Raw genomic sequence first — 20,745 nt, forward strand, 5'->3', positions numbered from 1 at the left:
TCAAAGGTAGGTCCATTCCCGTGCTCCTTTTCTTAATTTAAATACTCAAACATTGTACACAATTAATGATATTCGTTTTAACCTTGCTTGACTAGCTCAACGTAGTAGTCCTTATCGGTCATATTTTTTTCGGTACCTGCAGTACCAGAGCCCTTCTGCATTTTATTTTATCTTCAGACAATAATAAATGCGTACAGAGAAGGAACGTCTTTTAGAGTAAAATCATTTTTGTATCAATATGAAAAAAAAACTTTCCTCCTTAAGTTATATACCGTTGAAAGCTCAATTATTTTATTTAAAGAAAATCAAACAAGATTTGTATTTTTTTTATCAACTGCTAATAATAACTCTGTCTAAAAAATCACTATTTCGCCGAAATAAATAACGATAAAAAAACAGACAAATTTAATTATTTGAATATAATATTTACATCACCTTTTGAAACATTCAAAACCTGGTACATCTAGATAAACATTTATCACAATGTTTTTTGTATTATTTTTTGCATTCAAATTATGCATATTTCTTGCATTTAATTAAGTCCGATTGGAATGCACGGGTTGATTTTCGGATGAAAAAACAAAATACTTATCACCATTAAGTGGTATTCTGCACTCTTACAAACAATCTTCCCTTTTCTTGTGCCGGCGGAGCCTTTCAAAGATACTGGGATGAATCTATGCACAACCTTTCACCTTTCCCGACATCGGGCGCCGGAGTGCCTGGCGAGGGGTTGCGCGGGGGCGGGCGGGGCAGTGCGGAGCGGGCGGGTGGGGGCGTGGGCGGGGCCAGGGCGCAGGCTCGCGAGGAGGGGATTTTCCTCCCTACCTTCAGTCCGTCAGGAAACGCCGCGGCGGCCACACGACCCCAAGAAACCTGAAAACCCTGAAAATCTAAATTATCATCCCCCGATATTTGTAATGTGATTAAAAAACACAATTATTTCTACTCTCGACGGTTTCGAAATTTTACCAGTATTTTTTATTTATTTATTTTTTCTCCATTTAATGAACTCATTTGTTGATGCTTTTGACAATTCCATTAGCAACCATTGTTTAGTGATAGAAAACTTTAGTTTTGTTGCCGTGACTATTTAGGACTTCCTAGGACCTGGGATTTAAGGGTAAGTTTTTAGACACCTGTTGAAAATTAAATTAAGTACTTTTAATTAATTGACTATCCACTATTAATAAATTTATTTGCCTGGGTAATCCAAAAATATAAACAAAATAAAAAAAACATAGTGAAATGAAAAAAATGCAAAGAGACCAAAATAAATTTTGCTCAGAAATCCCTATTTAATTTTTGAATGTACTGCATTTTACGTAAACAATTTGTACTACAAAAAAAGACAGTATTTTTTTTGTATTAGATTTATAATTATAATATTACACTTTTAATCCACTTTAGATATAAGATCCTTTTCATGTTTCCAAAAACAGCTCTTGTTTAATGCATTACCCTCCACACTACTTCTCCTTCTAAGATAACATTTCCTTCCCTTACTGAAACCACCTGACCCCCTAAAAACACCGTGGCTTTTATTAATAGGTGTTGTCAAAATTTATATAACCAGGTGTCTCCGGCGGCGCTTTTATTATATTAATGGATGAGTACAGATTTTTGTATCGTTTGATGACAGAAATCTAGTGTGAAACCCATCCACGGTAAATAATCGGAATACTCACATTTGCAAAGAAACTGTAGCTATTTAATAACTTATTTAAATATCGCAATTTTAGAAAGGACAATAATTGTCTAAAAAATATTTACGTAAATCCACTCTCCATACTTAAATTATAAATGTGAAAGTGTGTTTTTTTTTTCACATGGATGGAGAAACCGATTAACGTAATTTTTTGCTTAAGGAGAGCTGGAGAGTTGAAAAGTGTCATAGGCTACTTTTCTTCCCGAAAATAAATATTACTACCTCGGCAAAATTTAAGCGAAAAAATGGATTCTTCTTTCACGTCGCAACGGGGGATCGATTGACGTGATTTTTCGCATTGGAATAGCCGAAAAGTTCAGAGGTATCACAAACGTCTTTTCATCGAAAGATTCTTTCAGAAAAAAAATGTTAAACCGTGGAACTAAAAAATTAACAAATTTCTCTTTAAAACCACCCGAGCGAAGCCGCGCGGGTAAAAACTAACAGTGATTCGAGTTTCGTTAATATTGTTATAAAAAGAAAATTTAATCGAAAAACACAATATTTTGCCTTATTAGAACATTTTTTAATGAATAATTTGTTTGATTTGTTTGAAAATGTCTTGTAATAAAGCTAAACGATAGTCCGAATTTTCGTTTGAAAAAAATAAAAAACGAAATAAGTCGCCTTAAATCGGTGTTTAATTTGAATAATAGAATGACACTGTGAATTTCTACAATTAACACCAACTTAATAAATAATAACTGAATATTCTTATTTTAAAGTTTTATTAAGTTATAATGATAAAAAATTACTTCATTCTGCATAAAGTATCATTAAAAGTCTGAAAAATATCGCAAGGTCTCTTGAATTATTTTTTTTTTTTGTCGTTGAACTTTTGTATAAGCAAATGTTTCTTTAAGTTGATTTTGTGATCCATAACTCTGTGTATTTAATATTTCGGCAATAATTGGCTCAAACATGACATAACTCTAAAAAATAGTATTTGATCGTCATATCAAAACGAATAATTCAGAAATCAATCTTGAAAAAACAGCTTTAAATCAAACTCAAATAAAAAACAAATCATTTTGATTGAAGAACTTTTTAGAGTGTATGTTTCTATGATAGCTCGAATCCCGCATCCGCTTAGCCCTGAATTTAAGCGCAAATCATCTTTTTGTCTTGATGGTTTCTAAATTACAAAGCACAAAATCTATTATTGTATGTCAAAAACATACAAAAATGGCACATATTAAAAAAATAGTATTGTAATGGTTTCAGATTTGTGACTAAAAATAATAGTACATTCAAGTATGGAATACCTACACTATAAGTGGCTTCTTTTGTAGCAAGAGTACACGTTTTACATAATTTTCAGTAAAATCTGGAAATTATTTCAACTATTATATGTAACATTGCCTTTTTTCAACTTCATTTTTACCTTACTTATAATAAAAAATCATTTTTAATTAAATAAAAAACAAACATTTTTGAATCAGAAATAATGATTTAATAGGATATAACTAATGGAAATTCATATGTTTTTAAAAGCCTTTTTACTTTGCAATGGTAAAATGTAATTTCATTCATTTCATTTTCTGATATATGGAAATGGACTATGTTACTTGAATGTTGATGGATGCATTGGAGCTTTCGCAGATGATACGGTGCTTTTACTCCATGCTAAAAGCTGGAAGGAAGTGTTCAGTAAAAGTGAGAAAGGCTTGGAAAAGACAAAAACATAGCTAGATCATAACTTACTTACATTTCACGCGCACAAAACAAAATATCTGACTTTTAGTTTAGACAAACGGAATCAACCATTAGAAAGAACTCTTAAAATTCGCGAATGTACAAATGCAAGAAACAGGGACTGTGACTGCCAAACTACAGAAAAGATCGATAATACAAAATATCTAGGTATGCACATTGATAGTTACTTGAAGTGGAACATACACGTCGATAAAACAGCAACCAAACTAAGAAAAAAGATAAATTTATGTAAAAACGTTAGAAACATCCTAAACAAAAATCTTTAATTAATGTATACTATGTTCTAGCACAATCAACTATCAGTTATGGAATAATAGGATGGGGAGGAACATGTAAAACTATATTAGAGCCATTAATGAAAGCACAAAAAGCCCTACTCAGAGTACCCAACAAAAATCATTACCAATACTCTACAGACCGACTTTTTACAGAATTTCCAGTACTAGACATAAGACAAATATACATAAAGATAATTTTAGGACATTTTCATCAAAATCCTGACAGACATAATGACGGACAACAAATTTACGACACTAGGAAAAGACAAAAAACAATACTTCTGCTCCTAAAGAAAAAAAACAAATTACGGACAAAGGCATTATACTTTTCTAGCCCCTAAGCTTTACAACTTTTAAAGCAAAGACATGTTGGTGAACAAAATGAAAAACAATATTTTCAAAGCTCGAGTCCATAAATGGATTGCTAAAAAGACTAGACAGAAAGCCGAGGAATATGTTTCATGAATAAGAATATAATTTTAGTTTCTTGAAAATCCTTTTTCGTTTTATTGATGTAGGTATGTTTTAATTTTTTTTATTTCTTTTGAACTTCTAAACACAATTGATGTAAAAGTATGTACAATTATGTAAAAAATAAATAATACCCTGACTCTCCGGAACGTGCCTATGAGCCAGTGGAGTGGCTACATCCACATGTAAAAATAAAATTATTTTGAATGTACCTATTGTCTAAACATTTTTGTAAACTACATATGTATTTGTATTTTATATTGGATTAAATAAATAAATGAAATTAATTAATTAATACTTTAAATTATCAAAAAAGTATTTTTTGGTAAAATGATTAATCTACTATTGGTTATTTCGAGAATATACTAAATGGACACCATCAAACTAAATAATAGTAAGTTGATATTCCGTGACTGAAATCGTTGAAAAATTGGAATCGGATAGTAAAATTAATTAAGAATATTCAGTAAATTATGTCTCATGATAATTACACAAATTATCTATACGTACTGAAAAATTTGTAGAATTATTGAAATAGAGTAAATTATAGTACGAATGTTAACAAAAAAAATATGTTATTCTTAAGTACAATCAATTTAAACATACGAACATTTCTATTTAGTAAATAGATCGATTAATAAACCCCAATATATATTCATGGGTATTTTTGATTATTATTAAATCGACATTCAAGTTGTGGAGTAACATAATTAAAGTTATTTTTTGAAAAAACAGCATAGACGGAGTTTTGGATAGCACAAATCTTTCCATCTACAAGTGCAGATTATAACTTTTAGGTCGTACAAATAAAAAATATTATTTTTAAGAATTAACAACGATTTTTTGAGAATATCTATCTTTAGAGAAAAAAATATAGTTAATCACGATAATCCACCGACTCACACTTCATTGCTTATTTGTTTGTTTTTGGTATAAATGTATCCGCAGTTTTTCCACAGCGTCTGTATTTAACTGTGGCCTTATGCTGTGACTAATTCGTTTCGTAAACTCATTCGTATCGTTTAGGAACGAGAGCGAAATATGGTTTTGATTGCGTTAGAAAGAGGTGGACATATGATGAACAAATGAACTTAGGAAACGAAATTGTGACAAAATAAGCCTGTTGACTGGGTGAATGAACAACGTTTTGTCGCAATCAAAAAGATAAAACAAAAATCGCAGAAGGAGCCAAATATCATCTCAAAAATCGAGTTTATAAAGTGTTTCGTACAATGGAAAAAACAGTGGCATTTTATTCGATGGCGACGAAGCATCTGCTTTAAAAAGACAAATTATAAATTAATCAGTTAATAAAAGTGTTTCTAAATAAACGAAAACATCGTTTTTTTATCAGATCTCACATGTAGTTGTTTGAAAAGAACATTTAAAAAATTACTCTACACTTTTAAAATAGTATAGGCAACATGATTTTATTGATTCCTGACTAATTTTTACACGCAAATCAAACACTATTCACTTCTTATGAATAAAATAAACAACCTTCCCGCGGCGGAGTGTATTTTTGGTACATGCTACATAAAGGTATGTTAAAACAACCTGTTACGTTTTATTAAATCAAAAATAATATCGGCGTGTTAGTTGGGACACTAATCACTTGATTGTTAAATTGGATAAATGATGGATAGTCGTTTATTTATAATTAAATCCGGTAACAATTGAAACATAACAATTTTAATTGAAGTGCCTAATTTAACAATGTCATTCTGCAGTATTTATTTTGTTTTTATTAGCCAATTTACAGGTTCTTTCAAAATCTAAAATTTTATGCTTTGGATAGAAAAACAAGTTTAATATTATGGACGTTTGTAGCACTTGTGGATCATTGTTAGATTCAATGTTTTTGAGGAATAAAATGGCTTTGTTTTATGAACTACTTTATTCATTTTCACAACCGCCTTGTTCCGGCAACAACACGTTGCCCTCTTCGGGGTTATTTAACAACAGTTGTTGAGAAATAAATAAAATAACTGCCCATTTCTTAAATATTTTTGCTTTACTAGTCTTTGCTGTAGGAAGACATCTGCACAGTTGTTAGGGGAAATTCAATTATGAGATCTCAAAATCTTGTGCAGGGGTGTAAAAAAATTAATATTGGTGCTAGAATGATATTTTATCCCAAAAACTTTGCAAATCGGAGTATGCTGATGACGCACTCATTATTGACGACTCAGTCAGAGGCCTTTAAGCCATCGTTGATAAGTTGATAGGTACATTGGTTTGAAAATCTATGTTAATAAAACCAATGAAACGTGTAGATAGCATTCATGCCTAGATGACTAAAATCATCGAAAGGTTCGAGTGTTAAATATCTGGGAGTGTATGTAAAGACCGTCTGAAGATCAGATGTTTATTCGACAAAAAATGAATACCATCCATGCAATGCCTGCAAAGCACCTACTCTTCTCTACGGATATGAATCATAGCGCCTCACAAGGGCCCATAGAAGTGAACCTTCAAGTTTAGAAAAAAGGTGCTTCAGAATAATACTGGGTGTGCGATAGTTTCACTTTGTAAGGAATATTTAAATAAGACAACGTATTGAAAGTATTTCCCGTCGCTAGCTGCAACTTTTCATTTTCATCCTCATACTATTACCATTTTGATTGATGACGACACCAACGACTCATCTTTTGAGGTTATCCACGAATCCAGATATTTTTTGACATCTTCGTAAAAATGAAAATGCTGCTCAGCCAAGCCATGACTCATCGATCGGAACAAGTGGTAATCGGAAAGAATAATGCCCGGTAAATACGGCGGGTGGGAAAAGGCTTCCCATTTGAGCATTTCCAAGCATGTTTTGACTCGCCTTGCAACATGTGTCAGGGCGTTGTCATGCTGCAAAATAACTTTTTATTTATTTATTAACGGACATTGTCCATGTATACAATTTATAGGGTTTAAATATGACAATAAAAGAATAGTTTAAAATATTTCAAAAAAGAAAAGAAGCATTGACAAACATAAGGGACATCGAGACAAGATCTGGACTATTTATTTAGTGCTTGTTTAAATCGTTGTAAACTTAAACCAAAAAAGTCCAGATCTTGTCTTGAGTTAGCAATACGACAAAGACGGGTCATTGGAGAATTAAGGCCATAGTTTGTTCGATGCTGATCGATGAACAGTACTTCATTGTTTCTCGATATAAGAGTCGGAATATTGAATTTTACTTGTCCCAGTAATGATAGAACATCGATTATACCATTAAGTATGCCGAACATATATATGGAGTCAATATTAGTTACGTTTTTGTCGACTGGAAATATTTAACATTGACTCTATTTCAGCATAAGAATAATTATCTCTCTTTAGTCCAAGCATATTTTTCGAAGCAAGCGATGTTGGACTGATTCAATGTGATTTATGCGATTGACATAGAATGGAGACCAAACCACGGAGGCATATTCTAGAAGAGGGCGAACAGTTGAGCAATAAAGAGTTTTGATTGAACGGACATGAGTAAAATCAGAGGATATTCTGTTAATGAAGCCAAGTAATTTCAGTGATTTATTTACTGTATTATCTATATGCTCGTTGTATGTCAGTTTATAGTCCAAAATAACTCCTAAATCTCTGATGGACTTAACTACATCAATTTTGGAGTTTTCTAATAGGTACTCGAAGAAAATAGGTTGTTTTGTTCTATGAAATGACATTATTTTACATTTTTTAATATTTAGTTCTAATTTATTGACTTTACACCATTGGTTAAAAGAGTTTTTTCGTATGCCTCTTCGTATGGCGACAGTTGTTTATTGAATTCTCGGCTCAAACGCATCAATTGTCGACAAAAGCGATCTCCAGTAATGGTTTCGTTAAATTTGAGGACCTTATAATACACTACACCTGGCTGATCATGGCGCAGAGTAAAGATTATGGTGATGTTCCGACAGAAAATGGTCACAGTAAGTCTCCACAAAAATGCTTGCGCTTTAGATACAGATTTAAAAAAAATGAATGCAGTTATATTACCCGCAAACATTTTTTTTGACGAAATTCGACATGTTTAACGCTTTGTAAAAATATCCTGTTTACACTTCATCGGAATAACGTGTGCTGTCATTTCGAGTCTAATTTCAAATTAATTTATTTTACAAAATAACATTACAAATAACATAAAACATCGTTATATTGGGACAATATATCGAACCGGGAACTCTTGAGCAATGGTTCGTCATAGTTAAAATATAATACTCTTTACTAACAAGCGTATTTGCCTCTTAAACATCGTTTTCCTGATGTGAAAGATGTCGGTCCCCAAAGTGATAATGCCAAACGGCATAACTAGAGATAATGGTAGAGCTTCGAGATAAAGTTGGCTGTAGTATTACCCGATGTTACAAGGCTAAGATTACACCATCTATAGGGAAAAAGCAAGAAGTTATTCAAGTTTACTACGAAAGTTGATATTTATGAAAGAAAAAAAAACGATTTTATTATTTTTTTATTTATCTTGAACAATGTACACTTTTTTCCTTGCATCATTGAAAATTTCTGCTGATGATATTATGTTTTTTTTTTCAAGAGTTATTTCATCATTTGGATACATGACGTAAGAAAAAAACGTATGATTAACTTTATTCGAAGCCCTAAAAATATGTTATAAAAAAGCTTGAAAGATAAGTATTGTTTCAATCAAATACATTATTTACGGGGCCGTAAAAGAATACAGTTGTGCGTGTGAAAAAAAACAGAACTCTGGTCGACCATATTTGACTCGATAGCTACTCTACACAATTATTTAATAACATGTATTGATTGATTATTGTTGGATAAAATTTATTCAATCTATATATACTTCTAAAGCAAAAAAAAAACCTGTCCGTTTTGAGGTTTCGAGTTCGATTTCTGACATGATTAACATGAAATATTTATTTACAAATTGTATTATCACACTAGAATACTTCATAGTTCTTGGACTGACACCTGAAACTCACGAATGATCTCATTACATTTGTAGGGTTCATAGTCCATTGATCAATGACACACAGACTTGCAATCATTTTACCTGAAATAGAGCATCGACCGATAAAGATTACAATACATTATATTTTGAAAGACCAACAGTATTGCACATAAAATACCCGTCTAGATAAGAGCAACGTCATTCAGTACATTACCATCGTTCCTACCACAAAGACATCAAGAACCAAAGAACGCGGCCCAGTCACCCCTAACAGTCAGCCCAAAGAGTCAGCCCAAGCAAGTCGACCCAGTCGTGCAGCAAATCAGTTCCAGCGTGTAGCTTAAGTGCAGCTCAACACATCTCTCCAGTATTATTTAACGGACGTCAATATGTCCGTCGTTTAATTGTTACAGTATTTTAACTGGAATGAAATATGATAAAATAGTTGTTCTAAATTCCAACCTGGAGTAGGGACCCTTCAGCCAACACCCTTAAACCTACAGCGTAAAAATGATCGAGGTACGCTGCAATCGTTGTACCGATTCAGTACCCTATGCATATTTGCGGAAAGAGCATGATGATAAAAGCAAACAAGTGAATACCAACAAAACTGTATTTTTTTTAATCGTTTTGAATGATATCCAAGTTGTTAAAAATGTTTTTTTCCCTTTTTTTTGGTTAAGTCTAAAGGTTTAACGTTTTTAGCGGAAATGCTGATGAAAATTATTCGAAAACGGAAATAGGATTTTCAGCTCTTCATTTTTTTCATGGATTAAATGGGGTTTATTAAAAATACATTAAAAATACTAATTACTCATCGTATTTTGAAAAAATTTTTTCGAGAAACCAACTTTTTTTAACCATTTGGCCATTTCATCATTATTATTTCAAACAAACAATAAAAAATTGAAATTAATCCCATTTTGCACCCAGTGCTGCATAGTACCTTTTATTGGTAAACTAAATGCAGCGTATTTCGATCATCTGTTACGTGAAGGCAATGTGATCAGTCTTACGCTTTAAGTGCCAGTCCAGAAAAAATGAAATATTGCAGTTAAAACCCACCTGGGAAACTAATACTTTAAGTTGAACCTGCCAAGAATTGAACTCGAGCGTCAACGGGCCTAGCTCCACTCGATTTCCTTATTTGGGATTTTAACTACTCGTCCAAGGTTCTGGTTCCCTTTCACACACAGATATTGGCACAGAATAACGTTTATTTGATTTTTAGTTAAATGTAATAGGTACATGAATAAGTTTTTGCTATATTCCGAGTTATGGAATTATTTTCGCTTCACGTAGGACAATTCTACAGCCAACTTCATTGTAAAGCTCATCATTAATCTTTAAATAACAGCATATGTTATTCCGACTAATTGTAAACAACGTATTTTTAGATAGCGTGAAACCTGTCAAATCTTATGAAGAAAAAAGGTATTTGAAAGGAATTTTACTGCATTATTCTTTACAAATTTCAAATTTTCAAAAATTCAATTTTATTTTCAAAATCTACAGCTGGATCTTGTGAAGACTTACGTTGACCATGATTTGTTGGAAACAATATGCAGAAATTGGTTTGGACGCTTTGAAAATAATGATTTCGATTTTAGATCGCTCTGGCGCGGCTCTCCGAATAAGTTTGAAGACGAAAAACATATAAAGACACATATTACCAAAAAATAATAACGCATTCCTATCTCTATGAAGCCAAGAGCCCTGTGTTGAGTAAGAATACAACAAAATAGAAAATAGAAGCATGCATATTATTAAAGAATACTACAAATAAAAAATATTACATCATAAACATAAATTTCAATAAACATTTGGACAACACGCCTAATAGTTCCACATATAAATCTATGCAATATCTCGCAGCAGTATCCTGTAATGGTCTCTTCCCTTAAACAAATTAGTAGCATTACTCGATGAAGACCCATGTCAGACACAAATCGAACATGCAGAATCATCAATAGTTGCCAAACGTTTAAAAGCATTAGAAATTATTCAAAAGCACGGAAAAAACGAGTGGCGTCGAAAAAAAACAGCAAGAACTTTTTCATGTCCCCAATACATATCATTTTAATTTAACATGTGTTTCTTATAATCATAAAAACACTTAACGACTATTTTTATAGCAATTTATTGACTCTGATTAAGCAATGGAAGTACTCGTATATTATTCATATTTAAGGCTTTAACTCTTAAGTGGCTGTAATGTCACACAAGTCGAAATAGAACACAAGACTTGATATATCTTTCTTATAATTTAAAATGATGAATTCGTATTTTGTATGATCTTCAAATGGACATTTTCACATCCGATTTGGAAAGTAAAATTGATATTACTATGCTAAATATAAATACAAAAAATTCTTATCCTTGCTATGCAAAGAATGAATGTCCGCTAATTCAGCAACACATCTGTATTAGAAAGAGCACGAAGATAGATAGATATAACTCATAACAAGGAAGATAGAGGCGCTGTTCTGTGGCGGATGTTGTTCAAAAGAGATTCAGTCTTCAGTCGGTTGATGACAGTGATGAGAGACGCATGCGCATAACATTTGTGATTTTTCAATTTATTTTGCTATACAGGTTTCACTAAATTATAGGTTTATTCACATAAATTATGGAAAAGGAATAATTAAAAAGTATGTCTCCATGTTTTTTTTTTCAAATGTCTAAACTTTAGAATATTCTGCCTTTTACTAGTGATAACACGTTGTTTCAACAACCCGCGCAAAGGGATTTTTTACCACAGTCTTTTAATTGTTAACTTTGTGGTCAAAAATTTTTACCAAAATTTACTTAATATTTGCGTAAAACCACCTACTGACTTTTTTATGTCTACTAGTTTCGAAATTTACCCGTCTCTTTGTCACGATATTATACTAATAACACTAACATGCAAATTCCACTATACATTTTCACCACAGTAGTTACAAAAAAATAAAAAACCAACTCGTTGATACGACACATGCTAATATTAACTTTAATAGCCAATATTAACTTGCACTCATTATAATTTATGAAAACGTTTGATGCTGTGGGAAAAATATTTTTAAAAAAGGGAACTAACAATGCGACTTTTTCTCCCTTAACATAATTTTTTTGAAGATAGTATAGCTACTAAAAGCACGTGTTTTATGAGCAACTTATTTTTAATTTTTATGTAACTACTATGGTAAAGGTGTATAGTGGGATTTACATGTTAGTTTAATTGGTGTCCTGACAAAGAGACGGGTACGTCCCAAAACCACTAGACTTAGATAAGTCGGTAAGCCGTAAATTAGAAATATTGAGTTATGTACGTATGTTTTTTCAGGACACAATCCACTATTTTGAAATAAAGTTTTTTACTTTCCCGTGAAAAAAAGGTGAAAGGTTTTTCCATCAATAATATTTATTTGGAATATACTTATTACGTACATATGGAAAACAGACAATCTTATCGATTTTACGTAAATATTTGATCAAATGTGGTATATAGAACCGCTCGATACACGATGGTTCAAAAGCTTTAAGAATTCGTGACATCACCTTTTCAACAAGTGAAAACATTCAAAATTTAAAATTATTTAACTATTTTATTTGTAATTTTACAGAGGGCAGTATCTGTAATTGAATATCGCGCGTAAGTTTACGCGGTACGTAGAAGTTTTCGGCGCCATGACAGACAACAGGCACTTTAATAGTTGACAAAACGAGCTATCTTTCGATTGCGTTAGAATGAGATGGATATATGATGAACGAACGAACTTACGAAACAAAATTGTGACGAAATAAAGTAGATCTTGGTTCAAATATTTGTTAACTCTTAGACTGGTAAAAAATTCCTTTGCGCGCGGGGATGTTACATCGTGTTACCACAAGCAAAATACGGAATATTTCTAAGTATAGACATTGAAACAAAAAAGACATACCGTTTAATAATTTATTTTCCATAGTTAAAAATAAAAGTAAAATAGTTAAGCTCTGTTATGGTAAAATAAATTAAAAATTCATATAAAATGCTCATTTTGTATGCGTCTGTTCCTCGTTGTTAAGTAATTAACAGCATTTATCGATACTATTCCTGGCCGATTACCTTTCGTTCCTATCCTTCCTTTGACCCATCCTTATGGTACCTACCTAACATCAAGATAGAAAAAATTCAAATTAGAAGATTCGGATTTAGAACAAAAACCAAACAACATTTTTGACTAAATATAAAATCGGGTAAAAAGTAGTTGGAATCTTCGCGCGTCGTGGAAAACATTGTTACATTTTATAATTCATTTTGTCATTCAATGCCAGAAATTGAAGAAAATTCAGATCATATTAAAGGTAGGTAACTTTTTCGTTAACTCGTCAATGTCAATAACCAACTGAATCTGTTTCACACAAACACTGGCCACAGAAAATGTCTCTGTCTTCCTCGTTGTGAGTTTCATCTTTGTGTTTTCTCTTAAACAGATGTATTGGTGGACATTCAATCATTGCGTGGCAAGGATAAATATTTTTTGTATCAATATCTGGCTTAGTTATACAAATTAAACTTTTCAAATCCGGTATGAAAATGTCCATTTGAAGATTACAAAAAATAAGAGATATATCAAGTCTAATATCGTATGTAGACTAGTGGTAATAATATGGAATTTGGCAACATACTTAACCTGATTTGTGTATTACAAGAAAAAACATTCATAAGGTAAAATCTTGTCCTAGATCTTGGACCATTTTCCGACTAACATACATATTATGCTAGTCGGAGAATGTTTATGTCGTTCCGTTAAAAAAGATATGCTTCTATGCGAAATTAGATGAATATGTATTTCAACTTTGTTTTTTCTGTCATTCTGTCCCAAATGCCTCCACTATACTCTGCTATGACTACGGCATGTCGGACTAATTATGTCTAACTAAAATCGGCGTTTCGTTGTCCCGTTTTCCGTACCCCAAAACTGAAAAAAATTGATTGTTTTTTAATACATTATTCTTTACTCTTTTCCTCTTCACCCGTGATTAAGACCCCTTCCAAACGTCCCCACTTATTCCTATCTCCCACTTTTATCATCCATGTTTTACCGGCTATCGAGGCAATGTCGTCGAACTAACTTTCTCGTAGTCTTGCCCATCGTCTCCACTTTATAAAGTAAAGTTTAAAAAAACATAATTAGTAACTTTATTATAATGTGTACGGCATTTGCATTAACTGTTTATAAACTATTTCTGTATAGCGTTTACTTGTTAATTTATTGATGCTTTTTTATTTTAACTTTTTAATTAATAAAAAAATTGTTAATGCTTCATTAAACTGTTTGTAAAATGTTCATTATTTTGTTATTATTCCAAATTAGTGAATGTTTGCGCTCCTCTTTTGATTTCTCAAAAATATTATGAGCAAAAACCTCAACGAAGAATTTTTATTAACAAACTTGATAGTAAAATGTTTTGTGTATGTCCAAATACTTGCAGGCTGGCTAGATTTCTTCCCTAGAGAGTTATTCAGATTAAATTTGTTGCAACAGAATGGAAAAACATTATTGAGGAGTGAATATAGAAATATAACATTTACAGGGCTTATAACTTGTCATTGGCTGGTTTAAGTAGCCACTTTACACACTGTGTAACATTTACCATTCTGTCTATATTTGAACATCCACATTTCATTATCTTTTCCTGACTTTTGTGAAATAAAAGACCTAAAACCTTTATCATGTGAGATTCATCCGGCTGAACCAATTCACCTACTAGGCAATGCCTGAAAACGATTTTCCATTTTTTATACTTCTATTACCAGGTAGTTAATCCAACAATGTTTTGAGTATGTCTAAATGCTTGCAGACTGGCTGGATTTCCGCCCTAGGGAATTCACAATTAAATTTGTTGCAACAGAGAGGGAAAACATATTTGGGAAGGGAATATGGAAAATTAGGCATTTACGGGGGTTTACTATTGTTACACAGTGTGTAAAGTAGCCACATAAATCAGCTGATGATAGGTCGTAAGCACTGTAAATGCCTAGATTCTTATATTTCCTTCTCAAAAATATTTTCCCTTTTTCCCGTTGCAACAAATTTAAACTTGATTGTCTTTTTTTGTTCATTAATTTATACACCATCCATGCAGGCCATTTAGTATGTACATTTGTCCAACATATTGGCCCTAAAAATCCTAAAATAATATACACCGTGGATGGAAATTAAGTGCAAGCAGTAACGTCACAAAAAGATCTCGGAGTTGTGATAACTTGTGATCTTAAATGGGAATCACATATCCAAATTGTCAAACTAACTCACCAATTTTCTCTTATACTTAATAAGTAAAACATTCGCTCACATCACCCAAGATTTGTTCCTTAAAATTTATAAAACATATCTTCTTCCACTCCGAGAGTATGCCTTTCAAATCTGGAGTCCCTATTTTAAAAAAGACAAAATTGTTGGAGAAAATCCAAAAGAGCAACTAAAATGGTAGTTTCTCCAAGAAATAAATCATACAAGGACCCCTAAGTTCACTGGAAGAGCAGAGGCAGCGTGGTGATTTAATTCAAACGTTCAAAATCTTAACTGAGCAATGTAATGTATCCAAGTTGAAATCAATGTTCACTATGAATGAAAACCGTCAGCTCAGTGGTCATTCATTGAAACTCAACACTACCTTCTTCTCATCCAATTCCAGGAAAAACTTCTTGACAAACCGAGTTGTGGAGAAATAGAATGGCTTTCCCGAGAAAGTAATGTGTTTAAAAACCGCCTAGATGCACACATCAATTTATAATGTTTAATAACCATGTACACTTGATATACAGGCATCAGCTTAATATCTACTAGTGTATTAATAATAATAATAATAATATGTACAATTATGAATTACAAACAAAACAACTAAACTTAAATGCATTAAAGCCAGAACAAAAAAATAACGACATGGAGACAAGATCAGGTCTATTTTAGGTTTTTAAATCTAGAAAGAATTTCAGAACTGATCACGAGTTTACAATATGGTACAATCGGAATATTGGTGCATGCAAAGCATTATTAATTTATGCTGTGCTGAACGAAGGACAGCACGTCATTACTGAAATATCATATTCGAATACTGTTTACTTGTAAATAAGGTAAATATTATCAACAGTAACCCTATATTTTTATAACCTTGTCTATTTTTAGTTCGGCTTCTGAACTCATATTAAAATTCGATTTATTATTCCATAGAGACAATTTACTTGTCAATTTACAACCTATTCTAGCATTATCATATTTGTATCAGAATAAAACAATAATAACGGAAAGCTATTTTAAAATCGCACTTTTGGCTGGATACAAGAACTTAATGCTCGCTGATACTCTACGATTGGAGTTCCAATTCAGTTTCCTATGCACCACGGATAAAGAAAACTGTTTTTTTATTTATTTAAATCTTAAAGTAGGGCACACATATCATACATATTGTTATGTGTGTTCTAATAATAACATTACAAATATATTTAATTTATAAATTGTTTATCACATATGTCTTGACCATTATTTTAAATTTTGATATGTTTTTTTCTTCATAAATATTTTTTTCCATTTCGTAATACTTTTTATTTGCTTTAAATAAAATTGAATTTTGTGACTTTGCCTTTTTCCTAAATGGAAGTCTAATTTTGTTCTTTTCTCTAGTATTGTGATCGTGTTCATGCTGGTTCCGATCAATTTTTTTCCAAAATTCTGTTTTTTTATTAGAGTTTATAATTTTATGAACAAATATCATTGTATTGTAAAATATTCTTTGTTTATATGTTAATAATTTCATTTCATTTACCATCGACTTTACCCTCGTATATCTGTTTTTAGGTGTGAAATAAAACCAGAACTGTAGATGAGTGTTTTTGACTGTTGTAGCCATCAGGGGCGAATCGTCCATATAAGCGATTATGCGCAACTTGTCACTATATTAGAATTTTTAAGTTGTTATGGAAAAATAAATTTAATTTACTACAAATTACCGGCACCGTTTATATATTCCTTCAAAAATAAATATAAATATTGACCAGCCCGTTTCTATTGAATGAAGAAACAAGCCGATTACAGGCTTATTTCTGCATACAAACATGTAGATTGTATTTTAATTCTTAAAACCCAGTTGCTGTTTTTTTCTTGTTGAGTAAGCTTGCTGATATTATTTTAAGATTGTCTAATTGAATAATAGTATTTCAAACATGATTTCTTAAGGCCTATTTTTCTATAATATTGGGCAGGTGACATAATATGACGTAGGACACGTGGCGCTCAACATGACCCTTTTTGGCATTATTCATTAGTAGGAGAAATCGGCACAGTACTTCGTGTTCACATTTCAATCTTGATGAAAATAAAGCTAACTGAATGTTTTTTATCAACATGCTTGTACAAATGTTGTGTTACAATTGTATTGAAAATGGCTTTGTACATAAGGTGTATACCGCGAAGTTACTCATAATGCTACTTTTGTTTATTTGGTAGATTATTGGTAATGATACATTTATGTTTCTTCATGTAACTGTTGTAATTGACTTAGGCCGTAAATATAATATAATATAATCTTTTTTTGTCAACAACAGAAACAGAGGAATAATGTTCACAGAATCACAGGAAAATAGACATTTACGTGACATAATCATGACACATTTTTTGCAGATTACATATTTTAAAAATCACTGCTAGCCACTGGTAGCCATGGAGTCAAAAACACTAATCAAGGATTTGTCTAGGATTGCCAGAGCAAGTGTAACGCCTTAAACCTTCTGACTACTTACTTTTTACTAATTGACTAATTTTACTTTATGGTACCTCTACTTATATAGTAGTTTTTTAAAGTGCTCTCTTTTATTCCTAGAGCAGAATTAGGTAATCTTATATAGACAGCAAATTGACATCCCTGAGAGAGTTCCACAGATAAATAATTATTATTTATTGGGCAATTATTTAAAATCGTGTATATTTTGTGTTTTTAGTATGAATGTGTACCTCGAATCAGGGTCCATATATTATAATACGTTGCAAAAATGAGTGGTTTTATTATTCTAAACGGGTCTATACAGTATTGCGTTCATTTTTGTATAAATGTCTTTTTGATAGTAGCAACACTAAAGCCACAATTTGCTTCGAAAAATTTCTTACAGAATAATAAGTATGAAAATGTGCTGTCAAAAGCTTCTCTTAAAATTGTGAACGTACTGAGAAAATGGAATATCAATGTTATCGATAGGCAATTATGTATATGTATTAAAATATAAAATAAATAGTAGAAAGGCCTATGTTACGGCATGTAGACCTTTTTTACTCTGGGTGTTTTTTTTAAAAATATCTTTGTTGGTTTTTGATAATAAATGTAATTTTAATAATAAAATGCATTGATAAACATATATCAAACATTAAAAAAATCATAAAATTGTCATAAATTAATTTATGAATAGCTTTTACCTCTGATGTAAAAATTGCATTTTTCTCTATTCGAGGGACAACTTCATTTGTGATTTTACGAATATTTATTGAGAGAAAATATAAAAGACATCATGAAAATGCGTTATTCCCCATTGTTGTACCCAATGATAGTTTTTTTTTCTTTTACGTGTTACGGTTACATTATTACGCAATATTTTTACATACGAAGAGGAAATAATTTACCTGGAGTATAAGAGCAAATGTATATATTATGCTAGTAATGAATATTTCCAACAAAGCAATCTAGATGAATCATTTATCAACTATACAGATGGATATTATGTTACTTAGAACTCGAAACAAAGGAGCTTCACTGTAAGCAGATTATTTTACAAAAGGGTAAATTGAGATGAAAAATGATTGATGATCACTGAGTATAAATACTCTTCTGAGGAACATTTCAAGTGGGAAAGTACCTTTCTGGAGTGAGCCGTGATAAATCACTTTTTATCTCGACAAATTTAAAAATAAATGGTGTCAATTGATGCTCTTTAATCCGATCTTGATACCCTTGCAAAAGAGTTTTAAAATTAATTGAATCGTATTTTAAAAAGCTTCAGAAACCAAAGATTTGTTTACGTTGTTTGATTTAAAACAATGCTGAGTTAGTGAAAATTGTTGGTAAAAGTTCTAGTTTCTTTTAAATTAATATCTCATGTCTACCATATCGCGAATCGAACCTTAAATCTATTGATATTGTATTATTTTGAATGATTTATTTGACTGTTTTCGTTTAAATACATAAAGCTTCATAATAAAGTTACCAGTTTGAAGATATTGCAAAAGCGATGAAACCAGTCACTGGTTATTCCAAATTTGTGGATTTAAAAGTAAAAAAATATTTTTGACTAGGTATTTGAATTAAATTAGGTAAAATTACTGAAAAGCTTTTGCTCTTTCTAAAAATATTAAAAAGAGTAAAAAAAACTCTTAAAAGGAAATATTTCAAAATTTATCGATTTGCAAATAGTAATTGAATTTTCGTAGTAAAAATATATTTTTAATTAATTTTTGTGGAAAATTTGTTCAGGCTTTGTAATGGTAGTCAAATACGCACGAAGTGGATAAATAAAGTGGATAGATAAAGTGGAAAGTACAATAGTTTTTTTTTGTTTTTTAGGAATCTAAATGTTTGTATACAAAGCCTGGATTTAACAATCAAGGGGGTTATTCAGATTAACTTATTACAACAAAGATGAAGAACATTTTAGAGAAGGAAATGTGGGCTCGCTCATTATTACTACCACTACCATCACGCTATTTTCCCGTTGGGGCAAGTAGAGAGAATAAACCACCACACACGTCTATCCTGGCATACATTTCTAACTTCATTTGGTCTATCTGATCTTGCAACGTCTTCCTTGGTCGTCCTCGTCCCACGTTACCGTTCGTTCTTGCCATAAACACTATATTTCAGGGCCAGACCGCGAAACTCCAGAGAAACATTCCTGACGGTGAGCTTTAAAAAAAGTATTTTTGTTTTTTTTTATTTTTATAATATCAAAATGGAGTAAATTTTTAATTTCTTAAACTAGCATCCCTTCCACAAACCCCTACCCCTTTTCAACAAAAAAAAGAGATAAAATCGTATTTGACCAACGCACCAGAAGTTGGCAAGTGAAGCGGCTGGGTAGAAGAGGGGTGTGGGTTTGTGTAGGGACTGTTTGCCAGAGAAATTAAGGATTTATTATATTTTAAGATCAAAAAACATTTTTTATTTTAATGGCTTTTTAAAAAAACTTTTTTAGGATTTTTTTCAAAGCTTATATTGAGGAATGTTCCTCTGAAGTTTAGCAATCTGACCCTGAAAAAACGTGTATGCCTGTTTTACCATTCTTTCATCATCCATCCGTTCTACATGACCAAACCATCTCAGAGACCCTTTCTTAATCTTATCAATTATACCAGACTCAGATTTACACTCTCGCCTGATTTCATCATTCGTAATCTCATTATATTGGACAAACTCCATACAATTGTTTATTAAACCAACTGATCCAAGAAGCGAAAAAAAAAATTGTTTTTAAGCGTTACAAAGAAGATAAAATAATTCAATTCAATTCATCACATAACATGTACATTACAAACATATATTGAATACGTACATACATATTATAAAAAAGAAAAAAATACATGAAAGAGGCTCGTCAAAGTAGTAGAAGAATTCTGCTCCGAAAACCCTTTCGGGTA

The 20,745-nt window shown here is 31.5% G+C and overlaps 1 protein-coding gene across 1 annotated transcript in view; it reads left to right on the top strand.

The window, feature by feature from the left end:
* Positions 1–840: 840 nt before the first annotated feature.
* The window catches only part of jeb (low-density lipoprotein receptor domain-containing jelly belly protein), a 272,842-nt gene continuing 252,937 nt past the window's right edge, over positions 841–20,745 (top strand). The window contains exon 1 of the mRNA XM_088234763.1: positions 841–1,123. The gene's annotated coding sequence lies outside the window, so the exon portion shown is untranslated. The remainder of the gene's footprint in view (positions 1,124–20,745) is intronic.

Source organism: Micrasema longulum, unplaced genomic scaffold, assembly GCF_059751315.1.
Source record: "Micrasema longulum isolate JH-2025_06_02 unplaced genomic scaffold, ASM5975131v1 h1tg001280l, whole genome shotgun sequence".
NCBI classification, from domain to species: Eukaryota; Metazoa; Arthropoda; class Insecta; order Trichoptera; family Brachycentridae; genus Micrasema; species Micrasema longulum.